Genomic DNA, 24,244 nt, shown 5'->3' with positions numbered 1-24,244 from the left:
CTCATCTGGGTGACTATGAGGTTGGCTATATACCTCCTGTGGACCCTCCTCCAACCGCTTCTTCTCGCTGTCACAGCCAACATAAGAGCCAATCGAGGAAGACGTCCCATAGTAAAGCCAGTTCTCGTTCCGGATCCAGTTGTCATTCTATTGTCTCTGGTGTGAAAGCTACATCTGCACTCACAAGCAGCCAGGCAGCCATAGTGGAGGAGAAAATAAAACAGCGGCAGTACAACGACCTACTTCAACAGATGGAGGAGGACACACTGGCAGAAATAGAGTACCAGAGACTTCAAACCCAAGCTAAAGAGGCTCAACGTGCTCAGGAAGAGGCTCTCATGGCGAAGGAGGCCTTATCTAACCAGTTAGAACGACGACGCAAGCTGAAAAAGGCAGAAGCAGATCTGGAAGTGGCCAAGCTGGTGAGTTCCCTGCTCAGCCAAGACAAAAGTTTGACGGATTCAGAGCCTCAAGTATCACCAGACACAACTGGGCCACCATCACAGTTCCATCCTGCCAGCTCAGCCCACTCACCTGTATTGCAACAGTCTTCCTGCTCCCCATCTTCCATGCAGATCACACAGCCAGTTCCAGAGGCACAGAGCACATTAAGGGACATACGCACAGTTCAGTCTACACCCAAGCTACCTCATTTGGCACTACAAGCGACTATGCCTGCACAAGTTCCAGCTCTCACAGCACAGCTGTCTTCATGTGTAGTCGCTCAATTCCAAGGGAGACCACCCATCGCATATTCTGGGGAAAACATGTCACCTGTCCCACAACAGCTCAGCCCAGTCTCAATGCCACTACCTCAATGCAACCACATGCAAGCAGCAGCCACCCGATTTGTGACACCACACACAGATAGTGTTCTGATATCGCAGCCTGTACTTCCTGTTGCAACCATTGTATCAACCTCAAATGTGAATACTCCATTGGTAAGCCAGGTAGCCCCACCTATTAATCAGAATCGGATTTTTCCTGCCTCTCAGCAGCGAGTGACAGTCTCATCTAACACACCCATCGGCCCTCAGCCTCATCCACATCCTACTGTTCCCCAAACTGGTTACTTACCTCAACCCGGAACAGAGCTTCTCATGGCAGCAGCCTATGGTATCCCTCGGCCCACACTACCAGTGTTTGAGAGTGGCACAGAAAGTGATTTTGCTTTGTTGAAATTGGCCTTAGACAATTTATTAAGTCACCATACTCACATCAGCGAGCAGTACAAATACCAAGTGTTACTGAGCCACCTTAAGTTTGCTAGTGCTCAGCAGTTGGCTAAGGCATATATGCACCACCCACAACCATACACAGCAGCCTTGCAAGCTTTGCAAGAGAAGTATGGTCAGCCCAGACAGCTTGTGCAATCAGAATTAGGTGCTATTATGAGTACTCCACCGCTCAGAATGGGTGATACCAATGCCTTTGATTCGTTTGCCTTATCTGTGCAATCCCTAGTGGGCATGCTGAGAACGCTGGAGGGACAGTACGGATATGAGCTGATGTGTGGTTCTCATGTGGACCGACTTTTGGGAAAGATGCCACCCGCTTACCGAGACAGCTTTGTAGAATACTGTTTGAGCCGTGGTATCCTTCAAACTGGTACAGATCGAACCTACACTCTTCCTGACTTAGCGACTTGGTTACAAACGAAGTCACAAGCGAAGCGCATCTCAAGCCGAGCTGCTGCCATGTTTCAGTTTGACACAACAAAGTCATCTGTGAGGAGTAAAGGAACTCCATATCATCGAGAGCGCTCAACACCTGTACTTCTGACATCCGAGAAAGTTGCCAAGCCCTCTGAACTGGCCCAGACTAAAGCCATTTCCAAGCCAAAGCCTTACTGTCCTCATTGCGACAACCAAGATCACTTTCTTAACTCCTGTGATAAATTCAAGAGGTTGACCACCATCCAGATTGTCACCTGGATCACAGAGGGTAAACGTTGTTGGAAATGTGGTCGAAATCATCCAGTGGACTCCTGCAATCTCAAGCGGCCCTGTAAAGTCTGCAAAGAACTGCACCTCACTGTCCTACATGATTCTGTCAAAGATACTTCCAGAGCAGTGCTTATGGTGAGTTTGCCATCCACACAAATCTATCTTGACAGACCCAACCGCTCACAGAAAGTTATGCTTAAGGTTGTCAAAGTCCTCTTGCACAGTGGTGGCCAAACAATAGAAGCCCATGCTGTTCTAGATGACGGCTCAGAAAGAACAATAATTCTTCCTCCAGTAATTCAGCAGCTTAGGCTGAATGGAACCCCAGAGGTTCTTTCTCTTCAGACAATCCAACAAGGCCATACCAAACTTGAAGGGGCCACAGTAACCTTGGAGGTTTCCCCCATCACAAAACCCACAGAAAGGTATGTCATTCGTGATGCCTTTACTGCCTCTGCCTTGAGTCTTGCTGAACATAATTACCCAGTGGCAGCACTCCAGAAAGCATATCGCCACCTGAAAGGTCTACCCTTACAGTCTGTAGACCAGGTGAAACCCTTACTCCTCATAGGGTCTGATATGCCACACCTCCTGACTCCTATTCAGCCAGTACGTAGAGGAGCTGAAGGTGGCCCCGTTGCCATATGTACCAAGCTTGGTTGGGTATTGCAAGGCCCAATGTGTCCGATCCAGCCCCCTAGAGGCCAGCAACAATGCCTGCATCTAATGACAGCCCCAGCACGTGATGAGCTGTATCAACATGTGGAGCGCTTGTGGCAAATTGACGCCTTGCCATACAATGAAAAGCTGATCACAAGATCAAAGCAAGATCAACACTCCTACAACCTCCTGCAATCTTCTACGGTCAGAGTAGAAGTAAATGGTGTCCAGCGGTATGCTACTCCGCTACTAAGGCGTACTCCTATCACCTTGCTCTGTGCAGGCAAGGAGGCTGGGCTCCCCAGTCTCAGAAACACTGAGAGAAAACTGGCCAAGAATCCTGAGCAAGCTCAAACATACTGCTCTGAAATTTGGAAGCTTGAATCTGAAGGCTACATTTCCAAGATAACACCAGAGGAGGCAGAACAGTCCACAGAGTCGTGGTTCATTCCGCACCACATGGTGCATCATAATGGGAAGGACCGAATAGTCTTCAACTGTTCCTTCCAGTACAATGGGCAAAGCTTGAATGAACAACTCCTTCCGGGGCCAACACTGGGACCGTCTTTGTTAGGTGTCATACTGCGGTTCAGACAGCATGCAGTTGCAGTGAGTGGGGACATAAAAGGCATGTTCCACCAAGTACGTTTGTTACCTGGTGACAAGTCGTTGCTGCGATTCATCTGGAGGAACATGGATAGGGAGGCTGACCCAGACATCTACGAGTGGCAGGTGCTGCCCTTTGGTACGACCTGCAGTCCGTGTTGCGCCATTTATGCCCTTCAGTTTCATGCCCAGGAACACCAAGACACCATGGCTGGTTTAGCTGACATTGTGGAGAACTCATTCTACGTCGACAACTGTCTTCACAGTACTCCCCACCAAGGTGAGGCCAGGGCCATCATAGATGGGTTGCGTCAGTCCTTGTTAAAGGGAGGCTTTGAGATCAGACAATGGGCGTGCAATATACCATCAGTTCTCAAACACCTCCCATCGGAAGCCAGATCAGCTAGTAGCGAGTGCTGGTTGTCTCAGAGTAGCACTGACATGCAAGAACCTACTCTCGGCCTACAATGGAATTGCCTTGATGACACCCTCGGGTATAAGAATCGAATAGCAGAGCCTGTCCAGCCCACCATGAGGAATCTATACAAGACGTTGGCAAGCCAATTCGACCCCCTGGGTTTTATAGTCCCATTCACCGCAAGGGCTAAGACTCTTATCCAGGATCTCTGGAAACACAACCTTAGCTGGGATGACCCTATCGAACCCCTACACCTGCGTGAGATATGGTCCAAGTGGGTTGCAGAGCTTTCCAGTATCACCAAAATACACTTCCCTCGAACTTATGCGTCTGGCGGTGCTGACACTCCTTCCACGGTTCGGGAACTCCATGTCTTTTGTGATGCCTCAGAGAGGATATATGGTTCCGTGGCCTACCTTCGGATTACAGACGACTGTGAGAAAGTCCATGTCACCTTTGTACTAGCTCGATCTAGAGTGGCTCCTCGTAAATCTCTATCTATGCCCCGCTTAGAGTTGTGTGCTGCACTTTCTGGAGCTCAGATGGCCAAAGTGATACAGACTGAACTGACTATTCCCATACACCACGTCACATATTGGGCTGATTCAACTACGGTGCTGCATTGGTTAAAATCAGAATCCTGCCGATACAAGGTCTTTGTGGGGTCTAGAGTAGCAGAGATTCAGACTTTGACAGATGTTTCCAGATGGAGGTATGTTGACTCTGCTCGAAACCCAGCTGACCATATTACTAGAGGTCTTACCTTGGCCGAAATAGCAGGTCCTCACCAATGGAGATCTGGGCCATCCTTCCTGACCGAACCACAGGATATGTGGCCGTTGACACCCAGTACGGAGTCAGCACCTGACCTGAGCGAGATGAGAAAAGCATCCTTTGTTGGAGCAGTCACTGTCACTCCCAGTCCAGTGCCTTCAGACCTCAGTCAATTCAAAACTTGGAACGAGCTAGTTCAAGCTACTGTTGAGTCCTGTAATGGGGCGGCCAACATCACCGCCTTTGAAGCCTCAATGTATATACAGGCTGAAAAGCTCCTCCTAGCACAGTCACAGTTTGATTCATTCCCGGAGGAATTCAGAGCTTTGAAAGCTGGAAAGCCTATCCCGACAGACAGCCGATTGGGTTCTCTCGCCCCAGAGTACGACGAAAATACTGGTCTAATCAGAGTGGGTGGACGACTTCGTCGTGTTGAAACCCTGCCTTCTGATATCATTCACCCGATCGTCCTAGATCCTCAACATCAGGTCACAAAGCTACTCATCCAAGACATAGATCAGCAACTCCATCATCCAGGTGCAGAGCGAGTGCTAGCAGAGCTACGTCGTAGATACTGGGTGCTTAGAGGCCGTGAAGCTGTGCGCAAACACCAGCATTCCTGTCAAAATTGCCAGTTTTGGCGCGCCAAGCCACAGAATCCACAGATGGCCGACCTTCCACCATGTAGGCTACGTCTGTTCAAGCCACCATTTTACTCCACTGGCGTAGACTGCTTTGGGCCTTTTCGGGTGAAAATAGGCCGGCGCCAGGAAAAGAGATGGGGAATCTTATATAAGTGCTTGACAACCAGATGTTTACATCTCGACCTCCTTGAACACCTGGACACAGACGCCTTCCTCCTTTCTTTACGACGATTTATAGCCCGTAGAGGAAAGCCTTTCGAGATTCTATGTGACAATGGCACTAACTTTACTGGAGGCGATCATGAGTTAAAGGACTCCTTTCGGCGAATGGCTCCTGAGCTGCAGGAACAACTGGCTAAACAGCAGATGCAGTTTCGCTATAACCCACCAAGTGCCCCCCACTTTGGCGGAACATGGGAGCGGGAGGTGAAATCAATTAAGACTGCCTTGCGAGTCATTCTACGGGAACAATCCGTGCCCGAATCTGTACTACAAACATTGCTAGTGGAAGTTGAGGGCATACTCAATTCCAAGCCCCTTGGCTATGTCTCATCGGACATTGCAGACCTGGATCCTGTTACTCCGAACCTGTTACTCATGGGACGTCATGATGCTTCATTGCCACAAGTCCTTTATGACTCAGACGAACTCTTGGGTAAACGCAGGTGGAGACACAGTCAAGTATTGGCCGATCAGTTCTGGACTGCTTTCATTCGTTGTTACTTACCAGAACTACAGGGTAGACAGAAATGGAGATCAGATGGTAAAGAAATTGCAGTGGGACAAGTGGTACTCCTAATCGACCATCAACTCCCACGAGCACTCTGGCCTGTGGGTACCGTGACAGAAACCTATGCCGGGGCTGACGGGAGGATTCGGACAGCCAAAGTTCAAGTCAAAGGCAAGATGTACACACGCCCTGTCGTGAAGCTGATTCCACTCCCTCCAATGAGGGATAATGATACAGACCCTTCTGACGGCCTTTCTTAAGGAATACAATTATCCTGACTGATAATTGGGGGCGGCTATGTCAGAAAGTCCGTCCCGGAACGGAAAATATGCAGTGGTTCATGACGGACTGATTTAAGAGTTGTTACTTCCTTCCAGCAGACTGATGCAATAGCCAGGTCCAGCCGTGCTTCCTGATATTGTTCAATGTTGTGCGTTCATGCAACAAATGTGAGTAGTTATTTGAACATTGTTTAGTCAACGCTTTGTATTTGTTATATTTGTCAGATGTTTAGCAAATGGCGATTGAGATATGCAAACGACGATCGCGGCGCGATCGCGGATAGCCGCTAATCATATGATCAGACACCTGCTGTTGTCATTATATGCTGCTTTATGCTGTATATTGGAGTTTATCGGATAATTTAATGTTTATTGTTATCTGACAGTTGAGTATTCAATTATGATGACTGTTTAGTCGTTTGTAGATACTTGGTGAGGTAATTTGTGTACAGTTACATTGTATTCATATTATATTCCTGTATTTATATATTTACAGACCACAACACAACGTGATAGTCACTTACTGCCTGACAAGTTATTAAAGAGAAGTTTATGAAGATACTTCCCCTGTCCTTGATTCTCTTACCGGAATCACTGTCCATAATTGTCCGCCTACCGAACTGTAAATTACAAAGGTTGCCAGAGGTGCGACTCTGCAACAATGTTTGTCTTCAAAATGGAGCTGACACACCATCAGTTGACTCTTTGTCTCCGATCTAATAATAAACATTTATGTAAGATACAGCAGCAAAATTAGAAATTTCCCAAATGTCCATCACATAAATTACTTTTGCATTTTGTATAATAAGAATACTAAATATAAAATATAAAAATACAATCAATACAATATTACTAATGATATTGATCTAAATTCATGTACATCATTCAGTTCCTGTAGATTTATGTTTGAATGCATCTCCATCATTTAGTTTTCTTTAATGAAATATTAAGGTAATTTGATCATTTACAGTCTTTTACAGGACATAATGAAAAGATTACTTTCTAAAAGAAAATGATGACTGATTCTTTTCAGGTTGACATTTATAATTTGATTAACTGAGTATAATATTTAATTTCTTATTTCATTCTGCACTTACTTCCAGCACTCAGTTTAGTTCCTCCACTGAAAGTCCACAGTGATTCTCATTCATTCAATGTACTCAAATTATTTAAAGAGAAATAGAAGAATATCCTGCAAAAATGCATGTTTGATTGTTTTATCTCATTATGTAAATCCTGGAGGAAACTGAATGTGTGTTTGACAGGAGTCTGTTGAGTGGAGAGTGTTTTGCATGTTTACACTCACAAAACTCCTCATGATCAGTGTGTGTTCAGTCCCGCCAGAGTCACTGACACACCAAACAATAATGGCTCTTCTAATTCTGGCTACACTGACTCTGCTTGCTCAAGGTTAAAATACATTATCCAAGTTTGGTATTAATTTAGTAAAGCTTTGGATTATGTTGTGCTTTGTTTTAATTTTTTTAATACAAATGTTTTCAAAGGACATAAATATCTCATAATTTTCTAAATGTAATACTTACCCTTTTTTATCTCTCCTTTATCTCTCTCTCAGTGTCTCATCAAGAGGTCCAGACTCCTAAATCTCTGTCTGTTAAAGCAGGAGATTCAGTCTCTATAAGCTGCACTGCGTCTTCTGGAATTGATTATTACATCAGCTGGTATCTGCAGAAACCTGGAAAAACTCCTAAACTCCTGATTTACTATTCAAGTTACCTTGCATCTGGAGTTTCAAACCGGTTCAGTGGAACTAATTCTGGATATGAATTTATGCTGAAAATACGTGGAGTCCAGATTGACGATGCAGGAGATTATTACTGTATGGGGTATTATGATTGGTCCAAAGTATTCACACAGTGAAACAACATCGTACAAAAACCTCCCTCAGTCAGACGCTACAGAGAACATGAGACTCATTTGAGGGTAGTTGCCCTGAACAACAGCTGAGCAACAGTTAAAGATTTAAAGATAATTTTCGTAAGTAGTCAAAAAAAAAAAAAAAAAAAAAAAAGTATTCTTGTCCTTTATTCTGGTGTTTTATTCTGGATCAGTATTCATACAGTGAAACGGCATTGTACAAAAACTTCCCTCAGTCAGAAGGCACAATGAATTTACTCACGCAGTAAATAAACTCATTTACATTAAATGAGAAATACATTTTTTCAGTGTAAACAGAATAGGTTATCAATCTACACATTCTGTCTCTCTGTGACAAAAGGCAACACACATGCAAAAACATTTATTGCACTTCATCTGTTTTCGTCTGTAGATTAGCTAGGCTATATATCTTTAAAGGCCATTCTCAAAATGATTTTTTTCTCATGCACTGAGCCAGAAAATTTGGCTGTTAATGATATTATCAAAATTTTGAAATGATAAAACTAGATAAAACATGCTTGTGATTCTTAATGTATCAATCAATAGGGGAAGTATGGTGGAATCTATTATTATTTTTTTTATTTATTTTTTTACCCTATTCATCTCTTGTACATTGCCTTAATTTTAATTTTAAATGCATAAATCTTGAGTCAGAATTCAGACCCTTTTTCCTACATTTCATGTAAGATTAAAATAAAGGATTTCTCAAATACCTTATTTTAGAGTTTTTTTTAATATATACATTTTTATAAATTAAATGTATAGCTAAAAAAATAATATTTCATTAAATACACGATTAAGATGCCATGTTAACATACATATCTCTTTTACTGTAATCGATATTTTCAGTATTAAAATATTATTTTAATATCCATGCTGTTGAGAATGTGTTGGTTCATCACAATAATCCAGCCTTTGAATAATCGCAATGGACACAAGTCCCAAAAAATCAATAAAAAGTGGGATTTCATATTGTAGGTTGTTTTATAATACAGCAAGAAAGTCAACACCATATTTGAGTCAAAATGCTTTTATTTGGCAGCAATAAAACAACAAAGCATTGCTGTTACAACAGCTGAGAATATTTGAACATTATACTAACAGAACGAAAGATTCATTGTTGAGCATTGACTGATTTAGGACAGTCCTATGTAAGTTTGTGAGTGTGTGTGTGAATGAATGATTATGCATGCTATCTATGTCGTTGTGTGATGTGTGTGTGTTTCACTGGTCATCATCACACTGCTGTGTGTTCAGGCTCTCGGTCACTGCTTTCTGGGATGTGTGTGTGGCGTCACAGCTGATGGTTGTTGCTCTGCTCCACTCACTCTCAGTGAGACTCAGGCTGCTGCTCCAGCTGTACAGTCCATCCTTCTGCAGAACACTGGGACTCAGATTCACAGCAGAGCTCCTGCTACTGCCATCCACCTTCCAGCTCAGCTTCCAGTCAGAGGGGAATCCCTTACTGCCCAAACACAGCACTGTAGCCTTACCCTGCTGCAGCTCGGCTCTGGAGGGGGGCAGGACCGTGAGAGTGGGACGAGTGGCAGCAAGAGAGAGAGAGAGAGAGAGAGAGAGAGAGAGAGAGAGAGAGGGGGAGAGAGAGAGAGAGAGAGAGAGAGAGAGAGAGGGAGAGAGAGGGAGAGAGAGAAGGGAGAGGAGAGAGAGAGAGAGAGAGAGAGAGAGAGAGAGAGAGAGAGAGGGGGAGAGAGAGGGAGAGAGAGAAGGGAGAGAGAGAGAGAGACAGAAAGACGAGAGAGAGAGAGAGACGAGAGAGAGAGAGAGAGAGAGAGAGAGAGAGAGGGAGAGAGAGAGAGAGAGAGAGAGAGAGAGAGGGAGAGAGAGAGAGAGAGAGAGAGAGAGAGAGAGAGAGGGAGAGGGAGAGAGAGAGAGAGGGAGAGGGAGAGAGAGAGAGAGGGAGAGGGAGAGAGAGAGAGAGAGAGAGAGAGAGAGACGGGAGAAGGAGAGAGAGAGAGAGAGGAGAGAGAGAGAGAGAGAGAGAGAGGGAGAGGGAGAGAGAGAGAGAGGGAGAGGGAGAGAGAGAGAGAGAGAGAGAGAGAGAGAGAGAGAGAGGAGGGAGAGAGAGGGAGAGGGAGAGAGAGGGAGAGGGAGAGAGAGAGAGAGAGAGAGGGAGAGGGAGAGAGAGAGAGGGAGAGGGAGGGAGAGAAAGAGAGGGAGAGGGAGGGAGAGAAAGAGGGAGAGATAGTTCATTCTTCTTAAAAACAGCTCTATCAGTCTTTCACTTCCCTTTAAGAGATTCAGAGTTAATCAAGCAGATCTGAAGAGCAACAGCCTGTAAAAACACATTTACAATCACACATATCTATAATTGGATTTAAAAATATTCATAATTTGATATTATGGATCTTTGATTTTTTGGGAATCTATTTTTTTTATTATTATTATTAAAAAAGTTATTCTAGGGGTGGCACGGGTACATGAAAAAACATGAAAAAACATCCGAACCGTTCGGTTCGCTTGTCTCGGTTCGGTGCGTGTTGTGTGCGTCGCGCGGTTCGCACGGTTTCGACGCATGCGCAATGTAGCCTTGTGCCCGTGCTACTGCTAATACAATGCTAAATCATAAATCAGACAAATGTAGAATAACATTACAATGTCCAGCAATCGATTTAAATAGTACACTGGGTTTACTTAGACATTTAATGAGATCAACTCCACCAAGCTATATGTTGTTTTTTTCACGTGAATAAATAGGCTACATAGATCGACTGTTCCACGTACCGGTATGTACTTTAATGGTCCAGTGGCAGAACTTGCCAAGCGTGTCAAAGGTTCTGAGTTCTAATCTGCACTCGTATATATTTTTCTTTTTCATCAAAAGCGATTATGTTTATCAGCGGTTGTATATCAAGCAGGGGACAGATTTGTATGAATTTTGTTTTGTGATTTCATCGGAACGAATAGAGTAGCCTAGAGTCTCCTCAACGGACTGAAGCGCGCGTCTGAGTGAAGAATGTGCGGCCGCTGCGGTGTGTGCGCGAGCCACGAGAACACTGTATCAGCGCCACTGATCGCAACGGCAACGAGCACTTTGATCACTTGATTAAAAAAAAAACACATTTCAGCGCTAGATTGCTTCTTATTTAACAAACGAACGAAACGAATACTTTGCTAGTTAACTGGAAATGTTTTATTTATTTGTATTGGTACATCCGTGCTGGGACATAATATCAACCCTGGCAAAAAGTGGTGACAAATAACTGTCCGACACAGCCCACGGGAAATGAGAAGCTGCGTTTTGCAAACACACCCCATTTATGAAATAAATTAATTAATAATTAGATAATTCAGCTATATATCAAATGCTGAAGTACATTTTTGGAGTGTTAAAGATTAAAAGAAAAAACAACAACAAGAACCGTACAGAACCGAAAACCGTGACCCTAAAACCGTGATACGAACCGAACCGTGGGTTTTGTGAACCGTGCCACCCCTAATATTTTCCTAATATATTTTTCCTTTTTTATGTATTTTACTACATTTTTGCACAAATAATTATTTGAATTCAGCAAAGTTTTCTTTATCTCACAGGCTCTTCGGGACAGGTCGTTGTGACTCAACCTGAGTTTAACTCAGTTCAGCTTGGTCAAACAGTCTCTATTGATTGTAAGGTCAACACTGTAGTTTTTAGGCATCCAACTGGCTCAACATCCAAAGATTACTACATCTCCTGGTACATTCAGAAGCCAGAGGAACCCCCTAAACTCCTTATATATTACACAACAATGAAGCCCTCAAGTGCTCCATCTAGAATGAGCGGTGGAGGCAGTTTTCACTCTGGAGGAAACGGTCTTGATTTCAGTCTGACCATCAGTGATGCCCAGCTTGAAGATGCAGGAGATTATTATTGTCTGAGTCAACATAAGATAAGTGACAACTGGGTGTTCACACAGGCAAAAAACGCTGCACAAAAACCCTCCCTTGGTTAAACCACAGAGAATCTTTGGGCCGAATATTTGGGCAGATATATGGTGGATACACTTCTCCTTGAAGTTGCAACGTTTTCAAGAGTGGGTGCAAACTTACTATATCTACTATATATATACAGTGCCCTCCACAATTATTGAACCCCCTGGTAAATATGATCAAAATTGGCTGCAAAAAATAAATCTGCATCGATTATCCTTGTGATCTTTCATTCAAAAAATGTGCAAAATTCTAACCTTTCATTGAAGTAAAAGAATTGAAAGTGGGGGGAAATCACATTATGAAATAAATGTTTTTCTCCAAAACACGTTGGCCACAATTATTGAAACCCTTTTATTAAATACTTTTTGCAATCTCCTTTTGCCAAGATGAGCTCTGAGTCTTCTCCTATAATGCCTGATGAGTTTGGAGAACACCTGACAAGAGATCAGAGATCATTCCTCCACACAGAATCTCTCCAGATCCTTCAGATTCCCAGATCCATGTTGGTGCTTCTCCTCTTCAGTTCACTCCACTCATCAGGTCAGGGGACTGGGACGGTCATGGCAGAAGCTTCATTTTGTGCTCCACAACAAATTTTTGTGTTGATTTTGATGTTTGTTTTGGATCGTTGTCCTGAAGGAAGATCCAACCACGGCCCATTATAAGATTTCTAGCAGAAAGCATCAGGTTTTGATTTTTTATCTGTTGATATTTGATAGAATCCACAATGCCATGTATCTGAACAAGAAGTCCAGGACCTCCAGCAGAAAAATATGCCCACAACATTAAAGATCCAATGGTATATTAAATTGTACACATGGGGTACTTTTTATCCTTGTGTTCACCAAACCCATCTAGTGTGTTTGCTGCCAAAAAGCTCTGTTTTAGTCTCATCTGACCACAGAACCCTGTGTTGTTTGAAGATCCAGTCGTGTCTGACAATTAAATTTGCTGGAATTTGTTTTTGGATGAGCGAGGAGTTTTTTTTTTAAAGCCTCCCAAACAACATGTGGGGATGTAGGGGTTGTTTGATAATTTTTTTTTTAGGCTTTCTGACCCCCAAGACTCAACTAATCTCTGCAATTCTCCATCTGTGATCCTTGAAGAGTCTTTGGCCACTCAAACTTTCATACTCGCCATGCATTAAGACAGTATAGACACACGTCCTTTTCCTGGCAGATTCATAACATCTTTAGTTGGTTATAACTTCTTAATTATTGCCCTGATGGTCAAAATTGGGATTTTCAATTCTTTAGCTACTGTCTTACAGCCACTTTCTAGTTTGTGATGCTCAACAATCTTTTGCTACGCATCAGAACTATATTCTGTGGTTTTACTCATTGTGATGGATGATTAAGGGGATTTGGCCTTTGTGTTTCCTCATATTTAAACTCCTGTGAAACACGAAGTCATAGCTGGACAGTTTCATGTTCCTAGTCACCCTGGTGTACTAAAAAAGGTCAATATTAATGGGAATATACTTCAGAGATATTTTACTCGTAAAAAATTCTAGGGGTTTCAATAATTGTGGCCAACGTGTTTTGGAGAAAAACATTTATTTCATAATGTGATTTCCCCCCACTTTCAATTCTTTTACTTCAATGAAAAGTTAGAATTTTGCACATTTTTTGAATGAAAGATCACAAGGATAATCGATGCAGATTTATTTTTTACAGCCAATTTTGATCATATTTACCAGGGGGTTCAATAATTGTGGAGGGCACTGTATATATATATATATATATATATATATATATATATATATATGTGTGTGTGTGTGTGTGTGTATATATTAACTATATATAATACAAAATTGAATATATAATAATAATAATAATAATAATATATATATATATATATATATATTTTTTTTTTTTTTTATTAATTTCTTGTTTATCACAATAAAAGGAACCTGAAAAAACTGTAAAATAAACATAAATCACATATAGCCTAAACAAATATTTATCTCAAGTGTGCTTATTTGTTGTAATATATTTTAATATTAAAGGTCTCAACACTGTCCAAAGGCCAATAAAACCAAATACAGAGAAAGAAACTTGTAATGTCTTACTGCCCCCTACTGGAACTACGAGAAGGAGCAAATCAGAAGCACGTGACATTAATAAAAACTTCTGCATTATCCAACTCCTGACCTCAAACTTCATTCATTTGTGAAGAGCAAGAGTTTTTCATAAGCACATGGACAATGCTTTTGAAACACAGAAGGGTGAGTTTGATAGTTGTTGGTCGTGACAACAGACTTTTATGTAGGCTACGTAAATATTTTTAACTCTAAATACTACAAAAATGAGAAGAGTGCAAACCCCAATGTATCATTCGTTCAGTCGTTTTTTTTTTTTTTTTTTTTTTTTTTAGCCTATACGTGTACTGTGTTTTGATCTGAAAAAACTCTAGACATTTATTTGCACGTCCACAACATAGACCTTCTTCTTAGTCTATGGAATATGATCAAGTGAATATTGATCAACTCAGATCAATAGTTGGTGTTCACATAATGCTATGAAAAAGCATTGAATCTCCATACAGCTGTTACAGACACTGGTTGTAAACTCTGCAACATCCTACCAAGTTGCTATTGTTGTTTCATCACTAGAGGGCGGTGTCACAATACATACCACTGTCCTTCTGATTTAGGTCTATTTGTGTCTCTTGTCCATGTAAGTCTAGCATAGTGTGTAGTCTTAACTACAGCTAGCCTACATGGTAAAATTGAGAGATCACTTCATATTCATTACAATTGTTCACATGTTAAGTTATTTTGAGAACAACTGAGTTGCCTCTTATATGCTGCACTATTCACATCACATCTGTCAGTGGTGACATTTCCATTAGATAAAGGGATGTTGCAGTGAGTGTGTTACAGAGCTGCTGTGCTGATTGTGGTGTATAATGTCTTCTATACCAGACTGATGCACAGAGACAACTAAGTAAGCCATTTACAGCTTGATTTTTGTGTACTAATGCATAGGCCTACTTGAATTCTGGCGTATAGACAAAGTGATTATGTTCCTAATTTTAAACTCGCTTTGGATAAAAGCGTCTGCTGCATCAAGCTATAGTAATTTTGAACAAGCACTATTTTGAACAAGCCCTTTATCTCTGTTGCACTTTCAATATTGTTCTGTTTGTTTGAGCAGCCCAACATTTCATTTCCTTGCCCGAGTTTGAAAAACCTGTTTTAAAAATTATTTTTGCAGTTCCGTTTTGTGCCGCTAATGATACAGAAGTTACACATTGCATGTGTAAACATAGCATAGCATGTGTAAAGGACGTAGCCCAGTAAGAGCTGTGCGTGTAAACCTCTCTCCCCTGGCCTCAAGAAGCATGCTTGCGGCCACGGTTTTTAGCTTCCTTGTTTGTGTGCCCGACTCTCATGCTGGAGACGCCGGTTCAAATCCTGCTCGGAGCGGGTCTAGTAGGACCGGTTACATTTGGTGCCGTGACCTGGACAGGAATGAGGTTTAGGGGTGTGAGTGGAACTGACGTAGGCCAGTAAGAGCTATGCATGTAAACCTCACTCACCTGGCCTCAAGAGGTGCACTAGCAACTGATGCTACAGGCTTTAGCGTCCTTGGCCCTGTCCCAAATGGCACACTTCATATGCACTTTCGGTCTTGTGGAGCACCCCCCTTTGCAGTTGATATGTACCCTCGATGCACACTTTTGTCGGGCACGCACTGAACTCCGCAGTAGACTTCTTCCCGACAAGTCAAAACAGCGTTACGTCACAAAAGAGCAGACTCATAGGAAGACCGCAAGTCTTTTGGGTGCTATTTTGGACAGGGCCCTTGTTAGTGCTCCCGCCTCCCACGTCAGAGACCTGGTTTGATTCCTGGTCGGAGAGGGGCGAGTAGGACCGGTTACAATAGCATAGTGATACCAAGAGAGTTATGGCTGTCATCAATTTTATTAGTCATTGAGTGAAGTTCACGACGTAATTTTGGGAGGAGTGAACCCATCTAATCTTTTAATTAAACGCCGGAGCAGCCGCTCACCTTGCTCTGGCATCAGCTGTTTTGACATCCCGCCACCTCCCCAACTCCACCAACATATTTTAGGCATCTTGCTACCATACTCATCATCCAAGCATTAGCAGTCCCACTGGGGGATATATCTAAGCTCAAGTTGAAGCTGCTTCCTCAAGCCCCTCCACTGCGGACAGCAAGACAAATACACTTAACCTTATTAGCTTAAAGATTATATGGGCAAAGGAACTCATGAAATTTCAGTAAACTACCTTTTTTGCCAGACCTTCTTTGTTAGATTGCTCTGCAGATGCTGCCACCTATAACTGTCATCTTCTTTTGGAAGGCTTGATGTTTTTTAGTTTTTTTTGTTTTTTTGCACACCTTGTGGAAACTACAATACCCTATCTTTATTACATCTCTTCAATATGTCTAGTTTTTTTTCATTTGTGTCACTACCCCTGTCTATTATTTATTTATTCTTATTTTTTACAAAGACAATCATGCGTCTTTAAATGCTTTACCTGGTGAAACACAGCCGTGGCATTTAATGCCCAGTGAAAAGCAGCACCCTGAAGCATCTAATCACTGTCCCCAGCGTGGAACTTTGAAGTGCTATCAGGTTCAACGCTGAGGCGGGTGAATAGGCAAACAGACCTTTATTGTCGTAGAGGAGGTTAAGCACGGAATAAAAGAATAGTTGAGATCGCTTGTCTACCCTGGAGCCTGGCTGCCCCAGGAGGAGGGGAGACCAATCTGGGAGAAGAGGAGCAAGCGCCCCATACACAAGCATCATATTCTCTGGTGGTTAAGCTAGAGAGATACAGGTGGAATGTATTTATTTTACCTTGTAACGCCTGACGTATGAAATAATAGTCCAAATCCCCAAAATATTTTTTTTTTGTTGCAGGCTAATAACTTAAGTCAGTAGTAAAGTTTACTATAGGCATTATGGGATGGGCATATATTACTCTTGGCTCATTAGGTGACTTTCACTTTGCTTTACCACTGCCTCTGAGGCTCATTAGGACTTTTACAGCTGAGCTTGTGATTACCAGCTCTGATCTAACTCCCCTTTAGAGTTCAGAACACAGCCCTGGGTTACCTTGGGTCAGTGCACCCACACACAGGCCCTCATACAGACCGGGAGGCGTGGTCTTCACCATAATTCCCGCTCTGAACCTGAGCATCATCACCCAATAAACTGGTGGTTTTTAAGAACATTCAGTGTGAATGACGTAGAAGATTCGCCAAATGGTAGCCTACTGATGCATCAGCACAATGTTTGTTAGTGTTCACTGGTTATCTTTGGGTTGGCGTATGCTGAGATTACGTATTTTGGCCTATTAAATTTAATAGTAGGCTATAGCATATTTAATTCTAATTCTAATTATGCAATTAAAACAATTGTTATAATACCTGGTAAAACTGCATGGGAAATCATCTAACTTGCAATACATAACAGCTGTTCATCATAAAGTTTTTCCACAGGGAACTCTGCCCACATTTTCAGAGCTGGGTGTGAATGTCCTGCATGTTTGTGTTTACTTACTGTTACCCTGGTCTCTACCGTAACCCAGTGTCCTCTTTACTGTAACAGAACACAGCCAAAGAGTCAATATTGTAAATTTAGTCTTGCAGTCTGCAGAAAAGTGCCAAAGCCTGAGTTTAGAGCCTCTGTGCTGGCCTTTTCATAACACTGCGTGGTTGGAAGTAAATCCACATAGTTAATGGACCATGGTCCATTAGTAATTCCCTGTACATAAACATTAAATGTTAAAAAATAAAAGTGTTTGCATGGATGGTAGTAAGATTTTACCTGTATTTTTTCCTAGTTTCTTATAGGGCTAAATTATGGCTGTTAATTTAATATGATTAATTCAAAATAATAATGTAATAAAAGAAATATAAAAAAAAAATAACACATTATTCATACTGTCTATTCAGTGTTTTTTTTATTTTTTTTTATTAAATTTGGGGGCTCAGCAAAATATGATGCAATTAATTTGATAATTTTACACTTTACAATACAATTAATATTCATTATTTCATTATGTCTTAAAAAACTTTGACAGCATTTAGTAATCAAGGATAATATTAATTTATAGATTATCTATCTGTTAATTTATAATATTACTATTAAATGTTTTTCAGAGAAAGAGTTTCTTTGTTTTATTTCTCCATATCTTTTTAGGTATCTGGTATCAATCTCAGACAGGTTTGTTAGCCTACCAGGTCTACTTAGGTAAATGAAAAGACTATTAAAGAGGTTTTTCCACATTATTAAGCAAGTCACATGCAGTTCTCATGCAATATAGGAGGAAGAAAGATCTTTCTGAAGATGAAAAGCATGAAATTGTGCTGTGTTATGCAAAAGGCATGAAAACAACTAATATTGTGTGAAAACATATCATAATATTTGTAAGTAATTTACAGCACAAGAGAACTCGGTCAAAGGAAAAGGAAAGTTTCTGTCAAAACAAATTAATTGTATTAAAAGGACAGCTAAAAAAAAAAAAAAGCCACTATTGAGCAGTAAACAGTTATTTGAAGCTGCTAGTGTTTCTGGAGTCATTGTAAAGTGTTACTATATTTTTTAATTTATTCGGAGGCCATAAATTTACAATTTATTATGTCTGTGGACAGTCAACAGCATTTTGACATATGCTAGTTTGCACAGCAATTCTTAACAGACAGGAAACTGACAATTGGTACCTCTGTTACACAGCGCATAGAAAAACTGAAATAAATCTCAAGGCAGTGCATTAGCTGTGCCAAAATTGTTGTGTGGTTGGACTCCCTTCGGGTTTGGCCAAATTGCATTTGAAAATTTCTCTATAAGGCCAAAGGATCTTATGTCAGTCGTACATGTTTTCCACTGTTTGTTAATCCCCCAGGGGACACAGAGGGGTGAAAATGAAATCAGTGTTCCAGGTTAAAGCAAATAATCAGCCTCCCTCAATGGAAATCCAGGGCAGATTGATGTCATTTGTTTCTAAGGACTAATTGTGCCCAATCAAGCCTTGATGCCAATGAAGTGGATCAAATGATTGACAAGTTCTGCTCAGTGTTGACTTTGGACCAAAGGCAGGTCGTTAGATCATGAGTTTAAGCTCAGGGAGGAAATAACACGTTGGCGGTGTCAGCGGGCCAGGTGAGTGCACAGACTCTGAAGTGCAGAAGAAGAATGTGATGTCAAAGGAAGAATTTTAAGGTACTAGAATGTCAAGAACTAGAATGTTTAATTTCCGCTTTATAAATGCGCAGTGACCGCCAAAGAGACTGAATAAATGATCGCCTATGCACACTCGAAAATAATTTTTGTCATTTTCTCTGGAAAATAGTTATAATATTTGGCCCTTGCAGCATGATGACATATGTTTTCACAGCTTTAAGAAGCACTCAAATAACAGAGGTGAAAATAACATTAGGTAATCCTCCAGAGTGCCTGTTTTGTATGCAGGCCTCCTCAATGCAAAATGGAGCTCCATTCTTTTTTTTCATTGCACAAGTCAATTACTTTAGGTTTGAAGTAGATCGGTGTTAGGGTTTGATTCAGCTACACATCTTTGATAAAAAAATAAAATAAATCTGCACATTTAAATATTCAACTTTTGACTCTAAAGACGATCCTTGCTTTGATGTGCATCAGGCTTTTTTTCTTTTCTTTATAAACCGACAACAGTTAATACCCACAGCGGGGACAAGGTGTTGAGAGAGCGGTGGCTAATGTTGAGTGATGGTGAGGCGGTGACATTGTATCCAACTTCCAGAGCCCCGTGTCGGTGTCTGCCACCTCATGGCACTGCTTTAACCCCCAGAATTCCTTGCATTCCTCCAGTCGCGGGCCACAAGCTTCACTGTGGGCCATTTAAGATGACTGACGTTTTTTTTTGCTACCATTAAGCACCACCAGGCAATTGACCCCCTGACCCTCTACAAGCGACCTGTTGGAGCGGCTTTCAAGTGTATACTTAAATCTTCATGGGAATGGCCTCCCTGATCCAGGATCAGGTCCCCCTGAGCAATCAACACCTAGAGGTTAGTTGGGTGAGCCTGAACCTTGTGGTCAGTCTAGCATGCTAAATAGTTTCTGTCTTTGCTCTGGCTGTGTGCGTGTGCATGCATAACTCTGTGTCTGCGTGTGTATTGTGTAATGTATTTGCCTTTCAAGTTCAATTATTTTGGAAGCAGTTTTGTTTAGGAATGTTGTTGATTGGCTGATACAAATATCATATTTCATGTCATATTTAACTAACAATAAAGCGTTATTGAAGGAAAAATGTTTCAGTTGTATATTAGTGTTTTATTAGGGCTGTTTTCAGATCTAAGAGCAAGAAATTGTCTCAGGTTGTGGCTTGATTTGTCATCTTTCTTTCTAAAAAAACAACAACAACATTTTAGCTGCTATTTAAAGATGTCTGAAGTACAATTTTAGCAGTTTGGAAAAACTGAAAATGTTTGCTACAAATATTTGGTTTTAATGTCACTCAAAAATGAAAATTCTGTCATGCCGTTCCAAATCTGTATGATTTTTGTGTGTGTGTGTGGAACATGAATGGCGATTTAAATCTTAACTTATGCACTATGTACTCATCCATGTAGTGTATACATTTTATAAGGTTATTATTTTGTAATTCACTGTCGGAGTCTGATCGCCCCTCCTTCTCTGCTACATAATTAAAGCTGCGGCAGTTGAGTGCATGAAGTGTCCAACATTCCACTTAATTGAGTGCATCCTCTGGGAATTTAAAGTATACTTTTTCTATGTGGAATTTTCAGTGAGAACACACAACTCACACTATTTATACTAAAACATGTCATACAACAGTGCATAAATACGCACATTGGGACGTACCTAGGAGCTTTTAAATTTCAAAAAAGGATGCAGAAGCACTATAATTAGTGCTGTCACGATACTGGAATTTTAAACTATGATACAATACTTTGAAAAGTATCGATATTCTATACCATTTTTGACACCATGCATGGGGGAAAACTGCCATATATACTGCCATACAGATATTATTATTATCATCTCATAATTTTCTAATAATTTGGGTAATTTTGTTGCAATAGCTTTTACATAGCAGAGGGAGGCTTTATTTGAATCTTTGGACTAAATTTGCACAAAAAAATAAAATAAAATAAAAAATAAACGACAAGTAAAAGTCAGTAATAAAATAAAAACAAATAAATGCAATAGAATAAAGAAAGAAATGAAATAAACATGGCTATACGTTTTCCATGTGGGTCTAACAGCATATTCAGGTAAGAAAATACTACAGAAATTAAAGTAATCAAATGTAAAATAACACTGGATGGTCATCATTGTAAAATTTAAATACAGATTAATGCTTACAATTAATGTTACAAAAGTTATTCAGTCAAGAGCAGTGAGTGGTTTTCTATGTCTTTTATTTTTTGATAAACATGACAGACAGCAGCCGGTATATTCGGCTGCTGTCACTTTAAGAGCTTATGCATGGATCCAGTATACTGTTGCACAACATGTGTTTGTGACTCAACTATTCACTTTCCAAAACTGACTGTGTTTTGACAATTTTGTGTGTATTTGAACGTTTAAGCACAGTAAGCCACTCATTTTGGTACTTTCAACTCACAAGCTGTTTGAAAGGAGGCTTTATGTGCGTGCCACAAAGACTTTATATATAGAAAGACGGTGCATTCGTAGATCAGAAAACTTTGGCAGCTGACATGTTTCCCTATCAGGCAATGACTTTGCAGGCAGCGTTTGCACATGAAGGCACCTCACAAAACTGATTTCGGACAGACTTCTGAGGCAGCAGAACGGTTTAACGATCTGCAGCAAAATAGAGAGAGTTTTGGTAATAACTAAGCAAATAATTAATAACTACAATAGTAATTTCTCCCTAGAAATGACATCAAAATTGGACAGCGTTGGTCAAAAACATACATTTATACAGAAACTGACCACCACGTGCAACTTTCAGACGCCATCTTTATTTTTTAGCTCAACTGTCACAGAATGGTGCACAGGATTGTGGGATATCAAAAGCAGCATGGATGCATCTATGCTGCCTTCAAAAATCAATCAGATGGGGGTATTGATTTACAGTATTCCTTACCTGATTCATCCCCCCCTAGGAGCGGATTCCAGACGCTCCAAAACACAATATTCCATGGGGGAGTGGAAGAATTCCAGCAGACGGTCCAGGATGATGGGCTAAGCAGAAGACCACCACATCCGAGCAGACGATTCTAACCTCTGGAAAGCCAGCTGGCTTGAGAACACCTGGAGGATCAGCTGGCTTGTTAAGGTCTGGAGGGCCAACTGACTACAGAATGTCTGGATGGGTGGCTGGCTTAAGAACATCTGGAGGGCCGGCTGAGAGAAGGGTGTCTAGATTGCCGACTAAGAGAAGGGGTCTGGACTCTGGAGTGCCGGCTGAGTGACGGGTGTCTGGATTGCCGGCTGAGAGACGGGTGTCTGGATTGCCGACTAAGAGAAGGGGGTCTGGACTCTGGAGTGCCGGCTGAGAGACGGGTGTCTGGATTGCCGATTAAGAGAAGAGGGTCTGGACTCTGGAGTGCCGGCTGACTTGCTGACGTCTGGAGTGTAGGCTGACTTGTTGACATCTGAAGGGCTAATTTCGGCAGACCTAATGAGAAAACAGAGTTCATGGGAGGCCATCAAGGTCGGGATGAGGGAGCTATAATCGGCCTCCGTGACGAGGGAGTTGTGATCGGCCTCTGTGGCCGCGACGTGGGATTTTGATCGGTCTCCGTGGCGAGGGAGCTTTGATCTGCCTCCGTGGCCATGACGAGGGAGGTTTGATCGGCCTCCATGACGAGGGAGCTTTGATCGGCCTCCGTGGCTGTGACGAGGGAACTTTGACCGGCCTCCATGGCCGTGATGAGGGAGCCCCCAAATTTTCTTGGGAGGAGCCATAGCCATCATGGACGGCACTATAGTTGCTATAGATTTTGGGGCTTGAGTGGGCTTCTGGCGGAGCTCTGGGGCATGAGCGGGCTCCTGGCTGAATGGGCTGGAGCGGACTCTGGAGAGGGCTCATGGACTAGAGCGGACTTTGGAGCAGACTCTGTAATCTCTTTTTCTGGAACGGATTCTGGAATTTATTTTTCTGGAACGGACTCTGGAATCTCTTTCTCCAGAATGGACTCTGGAGTTTCCTGTCTGGAACAGACTCTGGGATTTCACTCACTACAAGGGACACAGGAACTTCTTTCTTTGGAACGGACCCTGGACATTGGAACCGAAGAGTGGAGTGATTCTTTAGAGCCGACACACATGAGGGGAGGATCCGCTAATTTCTATGTAATATCCGCCCTGTTGGACACAGCCTTCCGGGCCCGGGGAAAGGCTGGAGATGTTGCTTTTCTGGATCGAGAAATAGTAGGATACTCTGGCATGGCGGCCATGATGGTTGGAGACAATGGTGGTTCTTTGACAAGAACATGACTCAGGACTGACAGAGACAAGGGAGCTTGGGATGGTCTCACTGTAGTCTACAGAAGAATTATGAAACCGATGATTCGACTGTATACGATAAACCACGATTTTCACTGGCAGCAGTTGGCAGACATTATCATCTAGTGCATTTTGGAAGCAGTGGATAAGGACACGACCATTCCACGTCATCAGGTAAAAGTAGTTCAGGAATTCCTCCACATCCTGAAATATTGTGCAGAGGAAAGCCTCGGATAAAAAAAAAAAAAAAAAAAAAAAAAACCCTGCTGAATCCATTTTGGTTGTTCTGGTTTTCTGTCACAATCAGAAGAGGAGACGGCAGATTCACAGATACAGGTTCTTTATTGAAACGTGAAAACACGAGGAATGAATCAGGAAAGCCAACTGTATAAGAGAAAGCCACTGAGTCACCACTTAGCTGGTAATTGAAAGTCTATATGTCCTTTGAAGGTATAGAGGAATGAAGATCATCACTGCAAGGAAGATGATGATGATCGAGATGGGTATCCACAAGGCAGGAAAGCAGCCAGGGAAGTCCATACACACGGTAGAGCAGGTGAGAACCTGGAGGAATGTTGGGAAATGGAGTCCTGAGTGTGCATGAGGGAAGGAGGACCGGTGCAATTGTGACAGTATCTCAAGAGACAGGAAGCCAAGTTGATTTTGAATTCGGACGTGCCTTTGTCTTCCTACCTTGGAATGCGCCCTCTGAAGGCAGCATTTTTCAGTTTTTGGATGCAGCCTATTAATGGGAGAAAGTGCAATGCACCAAAATGGCAAAATAAATCCTGCCTTCCAAATAAAGGAGCCAATTGCCAAGTGGAAAAGTTATCGCATCACTGCAGCTGCCGTTAGATGCTCTGGTTGCTATAGAAACAGTCAATGCATGCGCACTG

The 24,244-nt window shown here is 41.9% G+C and overlaps 1 long non-coding RNA gene across 1 annotated transcript in view; it reads right to left on the bottom strand.

Annotated features, from left to right (window-relative positions):
- LOC309510370 overlaps positions 1 to 9,186 on the bottom strand; it is a 153,325-nt gene extending 144,139 nt beyond the window's left edge. The window contains exon 1 of the long non-coding RNA XR_014210334.1: positions 8,165 to 9,186. This is a non-coding gene — a long non-coding RNA (uncharacterized lncRNA). The remainder of the gene's footprint in view (positions 1 to 8,164) is intronic.
- Positions 9,187 to 24,244: the final 15,058 nt, after the last annotated feature.

Source organism: Leuciscus leuciscus, assembly GCF_965113295.1.
Source record: "Leuciscus leuciscus genome assembly, chromosome: 12".
NCBI lineage: Eukaryota > Metazoa > Chordata > Actinopteri > Cypriniformes > Leuciscidae > Leuciscus > Leuciscus leuciscus.
Note: the sequence above shows the minus strand (reverse complement) of the source record. Positions and strands in the feature narration are given on the sequence as shown.